The sequence below is a fragment of the Mandrillus leucophaeus genome, unplaced genomic scaffold (assembly GCF_000951045.1).
Source record: "Mandrillus leucophaeus isolate KB7577 unplaced genomic scaffold, Mleu.le_1.0 Scaffold389, whole genome shotgun sequence".
Classification (NCBI taxonomy): domain Eukaryota; kingdom Metazoa; phylum Chordata; class Mammalia; order Primates; family Cercopithecidae; genus Mandrillus; species Mandrillus leucophaeus.
Window position 1 is genome coordinate 1,512,107 of NW_012104131.1, and position 17,473 is coordinate 1,529,579.

A 17,473-nucleotide genomic window follows, 5' to 3' on the forward strand; every position below is an offset into this window, starting at 1 on the left:
AAATTACCTTAAGGCTATGTGTATAAGGTATATATGAAACATAAATGAATTATGTGTTTAGACTTGGGTCTCATCCCCAAGATCTATCTCTCTCTCTCTCTCTCTATATATATATATGTATATATATGTGACACTCAACATGCACAAGTAATGCCACACTCAGAAAAACTGCTTCCTTCTTTAAATTGTTCGTCTCCATTGTAAAACTGACAGTCAAATTTTAGTAACTCCTGATCATTTTTATGTTTCTTCTGTTCTTTTTATACTCCTCATCCAGCATTTTGGTCCTGTTTGTTGGCTCTCTCTTTTTATAGGTCTGCCCTATCTTCTCTTTTCAGTTGTTATTTGACGTTACTAGTCTTGCTGTCAATGCGTCTCAGTCTTTGGATTCCAGATTGCTATTTTATATCCATCTGCTCTGTCCTGATTGTCAGTGAAAAGTGTTGCTCTTCGTTTGGTGGGACATCAAAACTCTCACAATCTTTGACTCCTGTTTCATTCAGAGATGGGTAGTGTGTGAAAAAGGATACAGGTTTCTTGGTTATACATTTAGGATACCTTACAAATTTTCCAAAGACTGACATTAACCACCAGTTAGGGGTAAACGACAAAGTGGCACAACGAAGAAGAAGAAGAAGAAGAAGGAGAAGGAGAAGAGAATTTGAGTAGTTAGTATTTTCAGTTCTGGACCTGGACCTAAGGAAAAACACTACCGAGTTAGTATATCAATACACACAAGTATCTCCTCAACTATTTTTTGTTTGTTTTTGGAGGGAAAGGGAGCTTGGCAACTGCTTGTAGGTACTGATACTAAAATGTTGCAAATAGACGAAGGTTCCTTGGTGCTTGCAAAATAAGCACATCATGTAAAACAAGCATAGAACTACCTAGTTTACTAATGTCTTAAACCTAACTCATAGGTGTCATAGTATAAAATAGTACTATGGATGCTAAAACCAATGTCTTAGACTAGTCAAGTACTAAAGATACACTTGTTGATACTACACTAACCTGTATTTTAAACCTTATTTTTAGGTCACGCGTAGCACTAATAAAACAGTAAATAAGCACCATAAGAGCATGTCAAAATGTAGGAGGAAGACCACAACTAAACTTCATAGTAAAATCTGCCACCATATGATTAAACATGCCACCAAAGAGTTTTTAGCTAGTTTTCGATTTATATCCCTACATATCTTTGGGATAGAGCCAAAGAAATGAGTTCACGGAAAGGTATAAAGGTCATTTTAAGTCCTGGTTTTGGGAGTGTCAATGTTTGTTACAGCAGCAGAAGGAAGGCTGAAACAGAAAGTTGTGTCATAAACGGAACAAACACTGTTTAACAATTTTTTTTTTTTGTCTTAAAAACAGCAAACCCCACCATCTTCCTGGAGTCTGCGTTGTCCCCTTCCAGAATAGATGTGGAGTTTTTAAACGAACCTACAGTAGAAGCAAGCCTTCTCCAGGAAATCCCAATCTTTTTCCAAACAGGAACAGCAAGGGTTCTCTCTGTTGTGGCTGTTTTTCCCTCTGGGAATTGGTTTGCCTTCTGAGAGCATCCCAGGGAGGGGAGGTGCGCCCCAAATTGGCGAGGCTCTGCCAAATACCAAAGGCTCTTCTTTGGGAGGAGACTCCTCCTTTGGACGTGAGGCGCCCCTACCAGAGCGCCCGCGTACAGAAACGGAAACCACTAGCTGCGCTGAAGTGAGTCAAGTGATGAAATCAAGACTACACGGGAAGGAAGCTCACGAAACCTAACTGGTGACAGAAGCTGCTGAACCCTGCCCGAGGAAACCACATGAGCCAGCAGTTGCTGCCCTCCCGAAGTGGTCCTCGGAGGCAGCGCACCCCTTCATTTTGGCGAACCGAGGAGGAAGGGAGGAAGCGTGTGGGGGAAATCTAGAACTTCTGTTTCCCCAAGGACCCAGCAGACTGCTCTGGCTACAAGGTGATCACTGCCACCAGGTCAGTGCAGGATTCCTTCAATGTAGACCGGCCGGAAGCCACAACTTGCGCGGAGCAGCAGCCTCGCCGACCGCGCAGAGAGAAGCCGCGCAACAGCCAGGCTTGGCCCGGACGGCGCCCCTACCCCGCGCGCGCGGTCAACGGTTCTCACCTGGAGCGCTCAGGTAGTGCTGGGGCGGGGCGGGAGGCTGGCGCGCAGGCGCGGGAGCGGGGCCTCGCCCCTGCCGACGTCGCAGACCGGAGCTCACCTGGGAGACTCCAAGAGGAAGCCGAGCCGCGGTTCTGCCTCTCCAGGCAACGCGGGAGGCCCAGCGGGAAGGCAGGAGGCGGCGGCGGAGGAGGAGCTCTACTTAGCCGCAACTGTAGCGACAGCAACCGGAGTCGCAGCGGCAGCCACCTGCACCTGGAGCCCAGCCCACGTCCAGCGCCCGCCCGGCCGCCGCTTCCCGCCGCGCTGCCCTGCCCTGCCCTGCCCAGCCCACCCGTCAGGTAAGCCGGCGACAGGCAGAGGGAGATGCGGTACCCCTGGGCTGCGTTAGAGCAGGCGGGAGGACAGCCGCGGGGGCTCACGTGTTGGGGACAGGGCTACGGTCCAGGTGGCCGGTTGGAGTCGGTCTCGAGAGCAGTGTTTCGGTTGCCCCTGGAGAGACCCCGAAAGGGGCTCCCCGGGCCAAGGGGCAGGTGGCGCCCCGGGGGGAGCCCAGTCACACCCTCTCGCCCACGGTGCCCCGCCAGTCCTTATGGGGCGGCCCCAGAGGAGCTGGACCGAGATCAAAGACCTAGTGGCCCCGGACTTGCCCCTGGGAGGGCCGCAGCGTGGGGACCCTGAGAGAGAGGGCCCGGCGGGAGGCGGGCGCGCTTCCACTGCGGCTAACAGGTTGCCTGTCTCCTCCAGCCTCTCTGCCCGAGAGGGCATCCCGCGACGGCGAAGGGCATGGCTTTGCCAGGCAACTTTCCCAGCCGGGGACCCCAAACGTTCTAGGCAGCAAACCGTGGCCGCCGAGCCATTTAAATGGTTTCCGAGTGGTTTGGAAAGGGCTCTGTGGCCGGGACGCAGACACCCCTCTCTCTCTGTTTCGACTCTGCACTTTTCCGGGTGCGCTCTCCAAGCCAGAGTTGGGCCCACTTTCCTGTCCAATGGAGAAGAGTTCTTTTCTTCCGTGGCGGGAGGAAATCCAACTGCCACGCACCAACCACACACCATCTCTTTAGAGGACCTGTTGACTTAAGGACCTGTATATCGCGGTTATGGTTTGCCTGTGGCATATGACTCAAAGGTTCAAAAAAAAAATTGTTTCAGGATCCTGCCACGTCTAAGCTTGGGTGTGCCAGGCCCAAATTCCTTTCCCTGCCTAATTAGGCTTTTCTGAAGCCTAAGAATTGAGGGTGAAACTGGCGCTTACCTTAGACTTTTATTTCCTTCTCTTTCCAACTCATCAAAGAAACTATTTCTGTTTTAAGAATCCCATCGAGTTACCAATATTTCCGATTCTGAAAACGTTATTAAGTTAACATAACTTGCTAGAGAAGTTACAGTACATAATGAAGACATTTACACTCAAATTCTATAGCTAAAAAATATTAAAGTGACAGCATTTTAATTAGAAAAATCTCTGCTTGTGGGAAAATCTGTTGCTTCTTTTATTGTATATATTTTTTCTTTGAGTTTGTGGCTAAAATCCATGAGGTTAAAGTCACACCCTGCCATCAGATTTTTTTAAATTTAACTTTTAATATTTGAAGTCTAGCGCATGTTAAACTTTCCGAGCAGTTTGTACCGAGAATCTTTTTTTATGTATTGCTTTAGCCAATATTTTTACAGAGGAGTTTCTAATAATAATAATTCCACTAGATTTGTTTTGTTCTATCTCTGCATATTTTAAAAATATATTTTAAGTTGCACGTTTATCTTAAAATGCCTTATGCAACATATAGTGGGTTTTTTCTTCTTCTTTTTAAGATTAGATGGAAAGCTAAAAAGCCAACCACAGCATAACAGTACGTAATTATTAATTCAACCAGGAATTTTCTACATTTCTTGAAAGACTGTCACCTGATCTCTTAATCTCATCTCCATACAGAGAAATAAATGTGCTAAATACTGTTTAAATATTAGATATAGGAGTTGTTCCCTGAATTTTGAATATTAATCTTCATTACTTACTGGGCAGATGTTATCAGACTGTCTTTCCTCTTAACCTCTAGTGAGAAATGTAACATGTTTTCATTAGCCAGAGTAACGGTGTGACTTAATCTATCTGTTAAATAGGAAAAATAATACTTTCCTAGATTAAGATAACAAAGCCTTAAAAACAATCAGGAATATCTTCCAGCCCTAGCCTTCTCGGGATCCCTTTCTCACTTTGGAGGTTCACTAGTGAAACCATTCATTTGTGAAAAATTGAAGGCAAGAGAGGTATTCTAACTTCATTTCACCCAGAGATGGCATGATCATTCCAGTGGCTTGACTCACGACTCCTGTATCTTACTTTTCACCACCCACATCCTCACTTACCATAAGATGTTTATCTTTTTTCTTTCATATACTTTGTAAGGCCTTTGTAATTACAGAATAGTCTATTGCTTTTTCTTCAGCTCTGATTTACCCTCATTTCTACTTTTTCCAAATGATGCCTGACTTCATGGAGACTACCCAGTGAAGGCATCATGCTCCTCTCATTGTGAAATAGCATGCATATTGACGATGCTATGTCAATTGAGATTTTTAGTTCCTTCTTGGTATTTCCAAGCCACAGTTAATTTTTTAAGTCAATGTGGATAACATTATTTAGTCTTCTGATCTTTTTATTATATTGGCTTAAAATATATTTTATGAGGCAGCTACCCAGTGCCTTTCATCCGTTTGCAACACTCCAGATTTTTGGTTTCAAGCACACATCCTTAACACTGAGTTTCTTTAAACTTTTTTTTCTTTTACTGCAGTCCTCAATAACTAATTTATTCTCTGCCTCAACTCCATAAACTCCAGTGTGAGTGTATATAAATGAAACAAGTTTTATTAATATAAAACAGTGCTTAACCTTACAACTTCGATGTTCTTTATTATTTTATTTTTAAAAATATTGGTTTAAACACATTAGACCTCTTTATGACCACGAATGTGCTGGAGCCTACAATGTGAAAATAGCACTCGTCTGTTGAATTTTTGTTTTTTTAAAGGCTGATTTTTCTACCAGCTTTCTTTTTCTCTGTGTCATACATGCACATGCACACACACATACACACACACACACACAGGCACATCCTCACTCACATGAAAGAAAATAAATTATTTCTTAAAAACTGTACTGTAACCCTAATTAAACATGTATTGTAGGGCTTGAGGCTCCAGGACCTTGGTGCTAGATTAAGCCTTTAAAATCTTAAGAACGTATGAAGCCTTGTTCATTATACATATTTTGTGTTGAATGGGTTCTCATCATGCTGTAGTGTATTTGGGAACAGGAAAAACTAGAAATATTTTTTTCTGAGGGGATTTTGATGGTAAGAATTAAGTGAAATTTTGAGGGAGAAACATTCTGTCCAGCTCTGTTCTGAACTCTTAAAGTTTTATGACTGAGTTAGAGTCCTGGGTGGAGTCTAAAAAATTTATTAGAGAAAACATAGCCAGTTTATTATTTGGTTTATATTCTGTTAATATTTAATACTTTTCTCTTTTACTATGAAACAAGTATAAGAGACAAATTATAGGAATTATACTTCCCCTCTCCACCAAAAGACTACATTGGGAGATTAAAAGAGATCCCTAAATGATTTGTAGGAATGTAGTCTTGGAAGCTCTGATTGGATAATTAAGCCTTCTGTAGACACTTTCAATTTTAACCTGCCTTTACATTCTTGGTGAGTGAAATATTTCTCCTAAGGAAAATATTATCATATTTAGGATTTTGGAAACGATCAGTGCCAGAATCATCTTCACATGTATTCAGTTCTCTAGTCCATCAAGTGTAAAAATACATTTGGAATGATGGATACTTTATGGATATAAAATCCTATTGAATAGGAAGGTATTTTCAATTACCTGTTCAATTATGCATCTAGTTAGTATCAAAATAATTCATACTATGTAATTTGGGTAAAATTTAACACAACTCATGTACACTCAGGGGGAAAACTGAATTCAGATCAATTCCAGCAGTGGCAGGAGACGAAAGTACATTCACTTATTGAAAAGCAAAGACAAGTAGGACTCTGAATTCTAGGTCATTAGAGACTGCTGACAATTATGTGACATTTCCTTGGGTCATTCTCAGAGTTGGGCTCTTATTTTTGGCACTGAATAGAGAATATTCCCCCAAGTAAACCTTTTCCCTATAATTGTTCCAGTTTCAAACTGTCCAAACTAATTTTCTTTTCTATATAATTGTCTCTTGGACATCTTTAACATTTCTTCATCACCAGAGATTATATATGTTCAAACCAGAACCTTCATCTCATCAAAAAACAAACAAATGAACAAACAACCTGCTCACTTTCTGTATTCTATCTATAGATAGCAGTACATTGTACCATTTCTTATCTGTAATTCCAAAATCAGCCTCTGAAAACAAAGCAAAACAAAATTTAACTCATTTGTTAGCAAAACCTGAACTCAATTGGGGCAAAGCCTGAGTGAACTGTCAGGAGGCTATTGCGATTGTGTATCCAACTTAGTGGATTATGTCCAGCTGCAGAAATAGTGCTGTTTGATTACATAATACTGCCCCAGGCCCTGCTGGGGTACACTCTTACATTGGGTATGGAAACCATATCACCTTTCTAATATCCAAAAAAATCTGATTTTTTAATGAGACAAAGTCTCACTATGTTGCCCAGGCTGATCTTGAACTCCTGGGCTCAAGTGATCCTTCCATGTCAGCCTTCCAAGTAGCTGAGACTACAGGCTGTCAAATCCTGAATTTTGAAACACATTTTGCTGCAGGGATTTGGGGGAGTGAATCATAGATGTGTACCACCATCCAGGTGCCATACCAAAAATCCAGAGGTAATTTTAAACTCTTTTTCTTAGCCTCTACAACTGCAATGGTCTGAATGTTTGTGTTTTCCAAAATTCATATGTTGAAATCAAATCCAGTGTATTGGTATTAGGAATAGGGTCTTCGGGAGGTGATTAGGTCATGAGGGCCTTGGCCCCTTTTGTTTTTATAAAAGATAATGTTCTTATAAAAGAGGACTGAGAAAGCTTGTTAGCCTTTTGCCCTTCCTCCATGTGAGGTGACATAGGAGGCCATCTATGAGGGATGTGCCCTCGCCAGAAATTGAATCTGCGAGCAGCTTGATCTTGGACTTCCCAGCTTTCAGGCTGTGAGTGGTATATTTGTGTTGTTTAAATTACCCAGTCTAAGGTATTTTGTTATAGCATGAACTAAGACAACAACCATTAGAACACTGAATCCACTTAGCATTTACACCTTTCTCCAAGCCAAAAATTCTTCTTTTACTTCTACTGCTCTAGTTAAGGGTCTTAACATCTCTTAACTAGGGTATCATAGCTGCTTCCTACCTGGTATCTCAGCAGATAGTGTTGTCATCCTTAAGTCCATCATCTGGAGGATGAGGATGATCTTTTTAGAAATGTAAATTCTCCCTGTCACTTAAAATCCTTCAACAATTTTCTGTTGCTTACAGGATATCCCTTAAAATGGTCCCATGGGATCTGACACTTGCTTAACTCTGGATTGATACTCCATAAGCTGAAATTTTATTTCCCAGCAATAGACTTCTTGTTTTTGTATGTGTGTGTGCGCGCTTTTCTTTTGCACTTCTCACTGCAGAGAGTGTCTTTCCTTCTACCTTTACCTCTATCTATAGCTCTTAATGACTCTTAAGACTCAAGAAGGTCTTGCCTCATTTGGGAAACTGTGTCCCCTCACCCACGTCTCCACATATACCTGAGCAGTGTGAGGTGTCCTGTGTATACTTCTATTATTTGCTTGACATGATATAAATATACTCTGCTTTTGCTCTTGTCTGTGACACACACACACACACATACCCCTTTTGGATTATTCGCAAAATATGCAAAATTTCCCTTTCCATTAAGACTTTTGTGGAATAAAAATTTTGGAGTAGAAGTGTCACAGAGAGGGGAGAGGCATTGGCAGGCAGTATAAGTCAATCCGCTTTTTTTTTTTTTTTTTTGAGACGAAGTCTCGCTCTGTCGCCCAGGCTGGAATACGGTGGCATGATCTCGGCTCACTGCAAGCTCCACCTCCTGGGTTCAGGCCATTCTTCTGCCTCAGTCTCCCAAGTAGCTGAGACTACAGGCGCCCGCCACCACACCCGGCTAATTTTTTTGTATTTTTAGTAGAAACGGGGTTTCACCATGTTAGCCAGGATGGTCTTGATCTCCTGACCTCATGAATTGCCTGCTTCGGCCTCCCAAAGTGTTGGGATTATAGGCGTGAGCCACCGCGCCCAACCCAATCTGCCTTTTTAATGGGAAGTAACCAAAGAAACTGGGGAGTAGCGAACTTGTTTCACTGACTTAATTAGTCTTTAATTTGGTTTGCTGTTACTTCCATCTCATTACTTTGAATTCTATTTTATTTTGGGGCCTTTTGGTTCTGTTCCAAGATCTGGGGGTTTTATCATTTAAAAGTGAAAAGTTAACTTTGTAATTGAAATGTCTTGCAGCTTTTGCTTATACATATTCCACAATTGAGTATATTATTATTGTTGAGGAGCTTAAAGGGAGCAGCCTTTCCTTAAAAAATATAATTGAGTTAGACTAGACTGAAACTCTCTCCCAAACAAAGAAAAACAAAAATGAGGCAAAAGATTTCTTGGAATTAGCAGTCCTCCTTTCATCTCTTCCTAGCTAGTCCTATGCCAAGTTCTGTCAGTTTTACTTTCTAAATGTTTCTCAAATCCATCTACTTTTATTCATTCCTATCTCTATCATCATCTCTTGCCTGGACTTTTGCCATGGCCTCCCTGTTTGTCTATCTGAGCTAATTCTGGCTTCTTGCTTCTTGGTTCCTCACCTTGCACCCAGAGTGATCTTTTCAAAATATGTGGTTATGTTATATCCTGCATAAAGCCCTTCATGGCCCTTAAGATAAGGCAAACTCCTTAACATGCCCAAAGGCCTGGCATGATTTGGCTCCCATCAAACACATAGCACACTCATCATTGTTCCAGCTCCACCACTCTTTTTATATTGCTATGTTCCTTTTGCCTCTAGGTCTTTGCAAGTGGTCTTCGCTGCCTGGAAGGCTCTTCCTCCCCTTTTGGCCTAACTACTTAACGTGCAGTCTTCAAATTCCAGTTTGAGCTCCCACTTTTTCATCCCTAACTGTAACTTGGAATTTTTCAACAATCTCACCACATCCTTCCCCCTAACTATGGGTTAGAGGGAAGACTGTAGCCTAAAGAAATAAAGTCCTATTTAGTACCTGAGAACATTAACTTATAAAAACAAAAGTTTCCCCACAAAGGAGGCAGGCATTAATATATGGCCCATATTTTTAAAAATAGATTTTAGTTATTAATGCCTTTATATTTTTATCAAGTAATAATAGTTTGTATTTATTCTCATAATAAGTATTGGTCCTTATTTACTATTGAACACTTACATGGCAGGCATATTTTAAGCAATTTACATGAGTTTACTTATTTAATCTTCAAAGCAACCCTATGAGGTGCATGCTATTTTCCTCCCTATTTTAAAGATAGGAAAATTGAGAGATTAAGTAGTTTGCCTCTATTTACAAGGTTAGTGAAAGATTAGAGCCAAGACTCAAGTCCAAGCAATACAATTCCAAATCCTGCACAGTTCGCCTTCTATTTCCATGAATTCTGTGTCTATAGATTCAAACAACCTTAGATTGAAAATATTCAGGAAAAAAGTAATACAGCAATAAAAAATAATATAAAAAAGCACAGTATAACAACTATTTACGCAATATTTACATTGAATTAGGCATTATAAGTAATCTAGAGATGATTTAATGTAATTGGGATGATGTGCTTAGGTTAAATCCAAATACTACATCATTTTATAAAAGCAACTTAAACATCTGCAGATGCTGGTATCCACAGGGGTTATGGAACCAATCTCCTGCAGATACCAGGACATGACTGTGCATTTGTCCTACTTACATGTAAATAAAATAAAATAGGGTTATTAAAAGACTTCCAACAACAATAAAAATCCAGTCAACTCTGCCCCTCCTTTCTCATCTCCCCAGTCCTGTTGCCTAAAAGCAGCTACTTTCATTTATTTAAATGTTTCTTCCAGCACTTACGTTTTCAAATAATATACTTATACTGCTGTTTCTTAATGTATCAATATTTGGCAATATCTACTGACTTCCGATTATGGTAGATAAATATTTAGATCTTTCATACACAGCCACCTCTACTGTCCCTCCTTGACCTTCCAATATAATTCTCACATTGTTTTGTTTGCATTTTAGTATTTATTTAGTGTGATTACATAGATATTGTTTACTACTGAGTCAAGCAAGCATATTACGAGTAGGATTCTTTACTTGTAGAATTTTTTTTTTTAAATCCTAGGAGTAATAATGAACTCATTTAAGAAAACACTTGGCTTAGTGTTTCCATATGTCAGTTAGAGTGCAATTTCTGTGTACTCTAACATCTTTTCAGCTTGGTTTTAAATGTAGTCTAACGTAACACATTTATTGGTCCCTTACTGGAGCAATCTGTGCTCTTGTCCCCGTTTTGACTGTTGCTCTCTAGGCCTGTTCCATGGTGGTTGTTTGGAATTTCTTTTTGCTGACATCTCTGATAGAGCCTCTATTCCTTAGGTACTATGACTTTTGTTTTTTATTCACACCCTCATTTGGATGAAACACATATCCACCACTAGCTTCCTGAAAAATGGTGCATGGAATTAAGAAATGTGAGATATTGCATGCCTAAAACTCTTTATTCTACCTTTACACATTTTCCTTTCTGTTTTATTTAATTCTTAAACATGTGTTAGTAGTTGCAGTTGTTTGTGAACTCCAGTTGTTTGAAGTTCGCAATTTTCAAAAGTTAGGAAGGGTATATGATAAATCTTCCTTTCACTGGTGTCCTCTGACACCAGTTTTCTTCCCCAGAGGTAACCAATGCTATTTTTTAAAAATATAAAAATAATACATATGTATTTTCCTTCTTTTTAAAATACAAATCTTGCTTTTTTTGTTCCCATTTAACTACATTGTGGGGATCATTTCATATCAGGATATAAATTAGCTTTGCTTTTTATTTTGCATAATATTTAATCATATTACTCCATCATAATTTATCTCTTTCCCTATTGGTAGAGTTCTAGGTTGTTTCAACCCTTTGTTATTAGAACAGTGCTTTAATGTGCAAGTTACAGGTGTGCCATTTCACTAGTGCATTAGCATATCTATGGGATTTCTAGAAGTCATCCTCACATCTGATTTATGCTTTGATAGAGACTAGAGTAGTAAGCAGCCCTGCAAGTTTGATAATTCTAAGTCAAATGAGATAAGAAGAAAGGGGGAAAAACATCTGATAGTAAATACTTAATGGCAGAGTGGGCTTATTTCTAGAGGACAATTAATAAAGCAGACAGGGTTTCTAATAGAAGTTATTGTTTTCTTTGAGCTTTTTGAACATGACCTTTGTTTTTTCAGATGTGACCCATCATTTTGAACTGGATAAAACTTATTTCTATTGTGACCTCAGTCTCCTTCTTGTACTCTACCCTCTATCATTGCCTCCGTTAGTTTCACTGGCCTCTGGTCTCATATTTTTGAGTTCTAGGTCTACCACTGAAGATAATGCAGAAGAGAAAGCACTCCATTACTAGCACCTTTCTTTTTTGGGATGGGATCTTGATGTGTTTCCTAGGCTGGTCTTGATCTCGGGGGCTCAAGCAATGCTCTTGCCTCAGCCTCCCGAGTAGCTGGGATTACAAGCACCTAGCTAGCTAGCACCTTTCAACAAGTCCAGAACACATCTTTTTTTTTTTTTTTGAGACGGAGTCTCGCTTTGTCGCCCTTGCTGGAGTGCAATGGGGCGATCTCGGCTCACTGCAAGCTCCACCTCCTGGGTTCACACCATTCTCCTGCCTCAGCCTCCCAGTAGCTGGGACTACAGGCGCGCACCACGACGCCCGTCTAATTTTTTGTATTTTTAGTAAAGACGGGGTTTCACCGTGTTAGCCAGGATGGTCTCGATCTCCTGACCTCGTGATCCGCCTGCCTCGGCCTCCCAAAGTGCTGGAATTACAGGCGTGAGCCACCGGGCCCGGCCCAGAACACATCTTTAACACCCATCACAACTTAACAACCTCCGTAGCCTCCACATTGACTCATTTGCTGAGTTCAGCTAACTCTACTTCCAAAATCTGTTTCCAAGCTTCCATGCCCCTTATATTTATCTCTTGCCTGGATTGCTTTTAAGGGTATCCTAAATGCCTTTAACCTCCTATCAGGTTTTTCTACCTCCCCAAAAACTCCATGTTTAGCACAACTTCAAGGATAATCATTCTAAATTTCAGTTTTCATTAGGTCATCACCTTGCTTAAAACTCATCAGGGCCTCTCCCTTTGCCTAAATAATTAAGTATGAATCTCGTGGAATTAAGCACCCCACCCTCCCTTATTTGGAACTTGGCATTCAGTGTGTGTTTAGTAGGCCTCACTGTATACGGTAATTGACTATGCATGGTTCTGGGTAAAATTACCCTACTTGAGGCCATCTGTTGATAGAAGAATTAAAGTTTAGGCTGAGACTGGTTTATTTCCAACCCAAATTTTATATTAAAGGAATTTTTCTTGTACCTTAACCATGAAGAGTGGATAATGCAGGAATTTCAGATGGTAGTTGGAGAAGTGGAAGGATATTGTTTGCTTCAAATTAGGCACATATATAGCCTAATCTTATAGGTAGACATAGATTTTATGTATAATAAAAAATGATGTTATGGAAGACTTGAAAAGAATTCTGTTTTACATCTGGGGAGGTGGCAGCTAATGGGGAAGCGGTAAATATGGGGAGACTTATAAATATTGAGATTGAAGTCTTTTAGAATTTCTACAGCAGGGGTTAGCAAACTATAGTTCTTAGATCAAATTTGACGCACTACCTGTTTTTGAAAACAAGTTTAATTGGAATGCAGCTATGCTCATTCATCTACAAACTGTCTTTTTTGTACTACAACGGAATTGAATAGTTGCAGTAGAGACAATATGGCCAGCAAAGCAAAAAAAATGTCTGTTATCTAGTCCTTTACAAAAAGTTTGTTGACACTTTTTCTATAGGGTAATGGAAGCTGAGAGGTGGAGGAGGAGTCTCTATCACATCAGCATTGGTAAACCTGTAGAAAGTTAAATGCAAAATGATAACAATTGAGCAAGCAATCTTCTGTATTCCTTCACTCCCTATTCCTTAATATTCTTGGGGCCTCAAAGGAAGAATGAATGGAGAGAAATTGCCTACTGCTTGTATGTGTTTGGACTCCTTCAGAAAAGGAATGTTTGGTTGAATTAATTGAATGCAATCTATCCATCCTCCAAACACATGCCATAAAAAGGCCCAGTACTTCTTTCACTAAAGTATTAAGTAGTACATTAGTGAAGGGATTCCCTTTTTCCATGAAAAAAATCTGTGGCTGCTCTCCTTTGTAGACCATTGAAATTGGCTCTCTGATTTCACTGGAGATGATGAAATTCCATAGCAGCAAAAGCCAAGTGGCAGTAAGCCCTTATCCACCAAATATATATACATCCACAAGTATATACATATTATCCACCAAGTATGTGCATCTCCCACAATGAAAAGCTGGGACGTAGAGGTATCAGAAAACATTGGCTTGCAGATGTTTTTGAGAGCTGAGATACTGTCTTTGGTATATGCCTAGTGGTAGCTAATGAATGATTTACGTAAGTAGTACTATAGCATCCCTTCACTATATAATAGGAAAAACTCTAGCTCTGGTAGCAAAAAAGTTAACTTTAGTTGCTACAATCAAGAGTCACAGTATCTTACTCAGTTTTCAGGCCTAAGTCAATTCACACTCCCAGAGCTTTTCCCCAAAGGGAACTATAGCCATTTACCAGAGCATATGCTTTGGGGAAAAGGAAATAACCAGACCTTTCATACTAATTCCTAGCGGGGCCCAAAAGTGTTGTGGCCAGCTGTTCAAAGTGGAGACTTACAGTGCTCAGGTAACACATGGAGTCTTAGCTCCAGCTGTACTCATAGTGGGTCCAGGGGGTCAGCAGATCTAGCCTGTGCTTATTTCCCCAGTTCTTTAGTGAATAATTGGAGTAGACACACTGGGTAACTGGCAGAATCTCCATATTGACTCTCTAAACCAAGCTTGTTTAACCTGTGGCCCATGGGCCACATGCCACCCTGGATGGCTTTGAATGTGGCCTAATACAAATTTGTAAACTTTCTTAAAACATTATGAGATTTTTTTTTTTTGTAATTCTTGTTTTTTTTTTCCCCTCCAGCTCATCAGCTATTGTGTTAGTGTGTTTTATGTGTGGCCCAAGACAATCCTTCTTCTAATGTGGCCCAGGGAAACCAAAAGATTGGACACCCCTGCTAACCCATAGAGGGAGGACCATGTGATAGGAGAGCTAAGTAGAAGACTTTAGAATTTCCCCTTTCTTCAAAGATAGTAAATCAAAAGTAATAACATATCCCTGAGGAAACTGTCAAGATTGATGTCACTATCAAAGATTTAAAATAAGACTTGTGATATCTATCACATCCCCATTTAGCTCACTTATTTTGCCTAGGCAGAAGTTAAATGGATCTTAGAGAATGGCTGTAGACTACCCTCAACTTAATTATTGGGTGACTCCAAATGTAGTTGCTGACCCAGATGTAATATCCTTATCAAACCACATAACCCCTGGCATTTGGTATGTAGCTATTGACTTAGTTAGTATCTTTTTCTGCCAATTTACAAGGACCACCGAAAACAATTTGTTTTTATCTAGCAGGGCCAACAATATGGCTTCACAGTCTTGCCTCAGGGCTAGATCAATTCTTAATCTTAGTCATCATAATATTTCACAAGACATTACACTGATCCACTGCATTGATGATATTACGCTGATTGTCTCTGATGAGAAGAAAGTAGCAAATACTTTAGATATCCTTGTAGAGCATATAAGAATTAGAGGGTGACAAATCAGCCCCAGAGAAATTCAGCAAAATTTCTGGGCATTCAGTAGCCACTATGCTCAATAGTCTTTTTTTTTTTTTTTTCTTTTTTGAGAGGGAGTCTCATTCTGTTGCCCAGGTTGGAATGCAGTGGTGGGATCTGGGGTCACTGCAACCTCCGCCTCCTGGGCTCAAGCAATCCTCTCACCTCAGCCTCTTGAGTAGCTGGGACCATAGGTGAGCACCACACCCAGCTAATTTTTGTGTTTTTTTGTAGAGATGCGGTTTTGCCATATTACCCAGACTGGTCTTGCACTCCTGGGCTCAAGCAATTTGCCTACCTCAGCCTCCCAAAGTGCTGTAATTACAGGCATGAGCCACTGCACCCAGCCTCAATAGTCATTTTTGAATTTAGGGGCAACATTTACAACATTTGAATATGCTACCTCAACCTGTTTACAGAGTAACTCATAAGGCTACCAGTTTTTAATGATGATCAAAGTAGAAGATGGCTCTGCAGCAAGCCCAGCAGTACAGGCTATGCTACCACTTCAGCTTTATGATCTAGCAAACTCAATGACTCTCTTAGTATCTGTGCCAAAGAGGAATGCTCTATGGAGCCTCTGGAAAGTGCCGATGGCAAAATCACAATGCAGACATCTAGGATTTTGAAATAAATATTTTCTTCAGATAACTGTTTACTTTTTGGTAAACAGCTTCTAACTTGCTACTAGGTAGATATTGAATGTATAATTATGGGTTACCATGTGGACCAAGTTTCCCATCATTAGGTAGAATCTGACCTATTGTGCCATAAGGTTGGCAGTATACAACAGCAATATATCACTGAGTGGAAATAGTACATGAGACAGAACTAGAGCAGATCTGGATAGTACAAATAAGTTGTATGAACCAGGGACTCAGACTTCTTTGGTAGCAACTCTAATGGCATTGCCTTGTCCCCTTCAACTCATGCCTGTGGCTTCTTGGCGATTCCCTTAGTCCAGTTGTTAGAAGGAAAAAGAAAAAAAAAAGCACCTCAAATATGATTTACAGATGAATCTGAATCTGAACAATACACTAGGACTACCCAAGATTAGACTGTATAGCACTACAGCTCTACCCATGAGTAACTGTGAATAATACTCGATAGGGACATTCTTTCTGTAGGCAGAAATTTGAACAGTCAATATGGTTGTCCACTATGTTGGGAATGAGACATGCCTACAAATACAGATCTATATTGGTCGTCGATAGGTAGTTGTTAAGGGTGTGTATGGTCAGAGTTGGAAGGAACAGGATTGGAAGATTGGTGACAAGGTCATTAGTTTGAGGAAGAGGTATGTGAACGAATCTTTCAAAATGAAAAGACCCTGAAAAAATGTGTATCCCATCTGAGTGCCCACAAAAGCACATCCATTGCAGAGGAGGTTCTTAATAATCAAGGGGACAAAATGACACATTTTGCACATCAGTCAGCCTCTCTCTCCAGCTGTCTCAGTGCTTGTTCAGTGGGCCCATAAACAGGGTCTTTGTGGCAGGACTGGAGCTGTGTATGCTTGGGCTCAGCAACATGGCTTCCCCTTTCTAAAGTTGACTGGGATAGCACTGCTGCTGAGTTCCTAATCTGCAGAGACCAACATTGAGCCCCTGCGGGGATCAGCCAGCCTCTGGGTGGCAGGTTCACTGTACTGGATTTCTTCCTTCATTAAGGGGGCAGAGACTTCTTCCCACTAGAAGAGACAAATATTCTAGATACGGATTTGCCCTTCCTTGACATCACCAACATCTGTGGACTCCTGGAATGCTTAAGGGCATGGTGAATACAGAGTAGTAGTTAGTGTAAGAAAGAAGCCATAGATACTCATTGTGACTTCGCAGCCAATTAGGTAAGTGAGGATTATCGTAGGTTTGCATATTTTTTAAAAAAATTTTTTCCATCAGCTTTCCCAGGTTCAATGCACATTTTTTCTTTGCTTCTTATATCTAGGGTTTTTTTTGTATATATTAACAATTTTATTCTCTCTCATTTTCATTTTAAAAAAAGTTAAATAGAAGCCATTGGAGATCAACTTTACAAAATAGTAAAATATTAGGTAACAGAATATTTAGTGAGACTGTGATACAATTTAAGGAGTAACTTAGAGTCACAGCAGTGGCTACAATGGCTGTTAGGACTCTGTGTCTCTCATTTTTGAGGCAATAGAACTTCTTCACTTATAAAGAACGACAGACTTTGTTAGGTGAAATATAGAATTGCGTTGTTATTGTACAGGAGTTTAAGTGTGTGGAAGAGGGTGCATGTGGAAGCTGAGTAGTCAAAAGTTCAGACTTTGCTGCTTATCAGTTTATTGTCTCTTAGTTCCAAATTTACTGTA

General features: G+C 40.4%; 1 protein-coding gene across 2 annotated transcripts in view; it reads left to right on the forward strand.

The window, feature by feature from the left end:
* Positions 1-1,272: 1,272 nt before the first annotated feature.
* GALNT3 (polypeptide N-acetylgalactosaminyltransferase 3) overlaps positions 1,273-17,473 on the forward strand; it is a 47,898-nt gene continuing 31,697 nt past the window's right edge. For both annotated transcript variants that reach the window (XM_011990987.1, XM_011990986.1), the window contains exon 1: positions 1,273-2,454. The gene's annotated coding sequence lies outside the window, so the exon portion shown is untranslated. The remainder of the gene's footprint in view (positions 2,455-17,473) is intronic.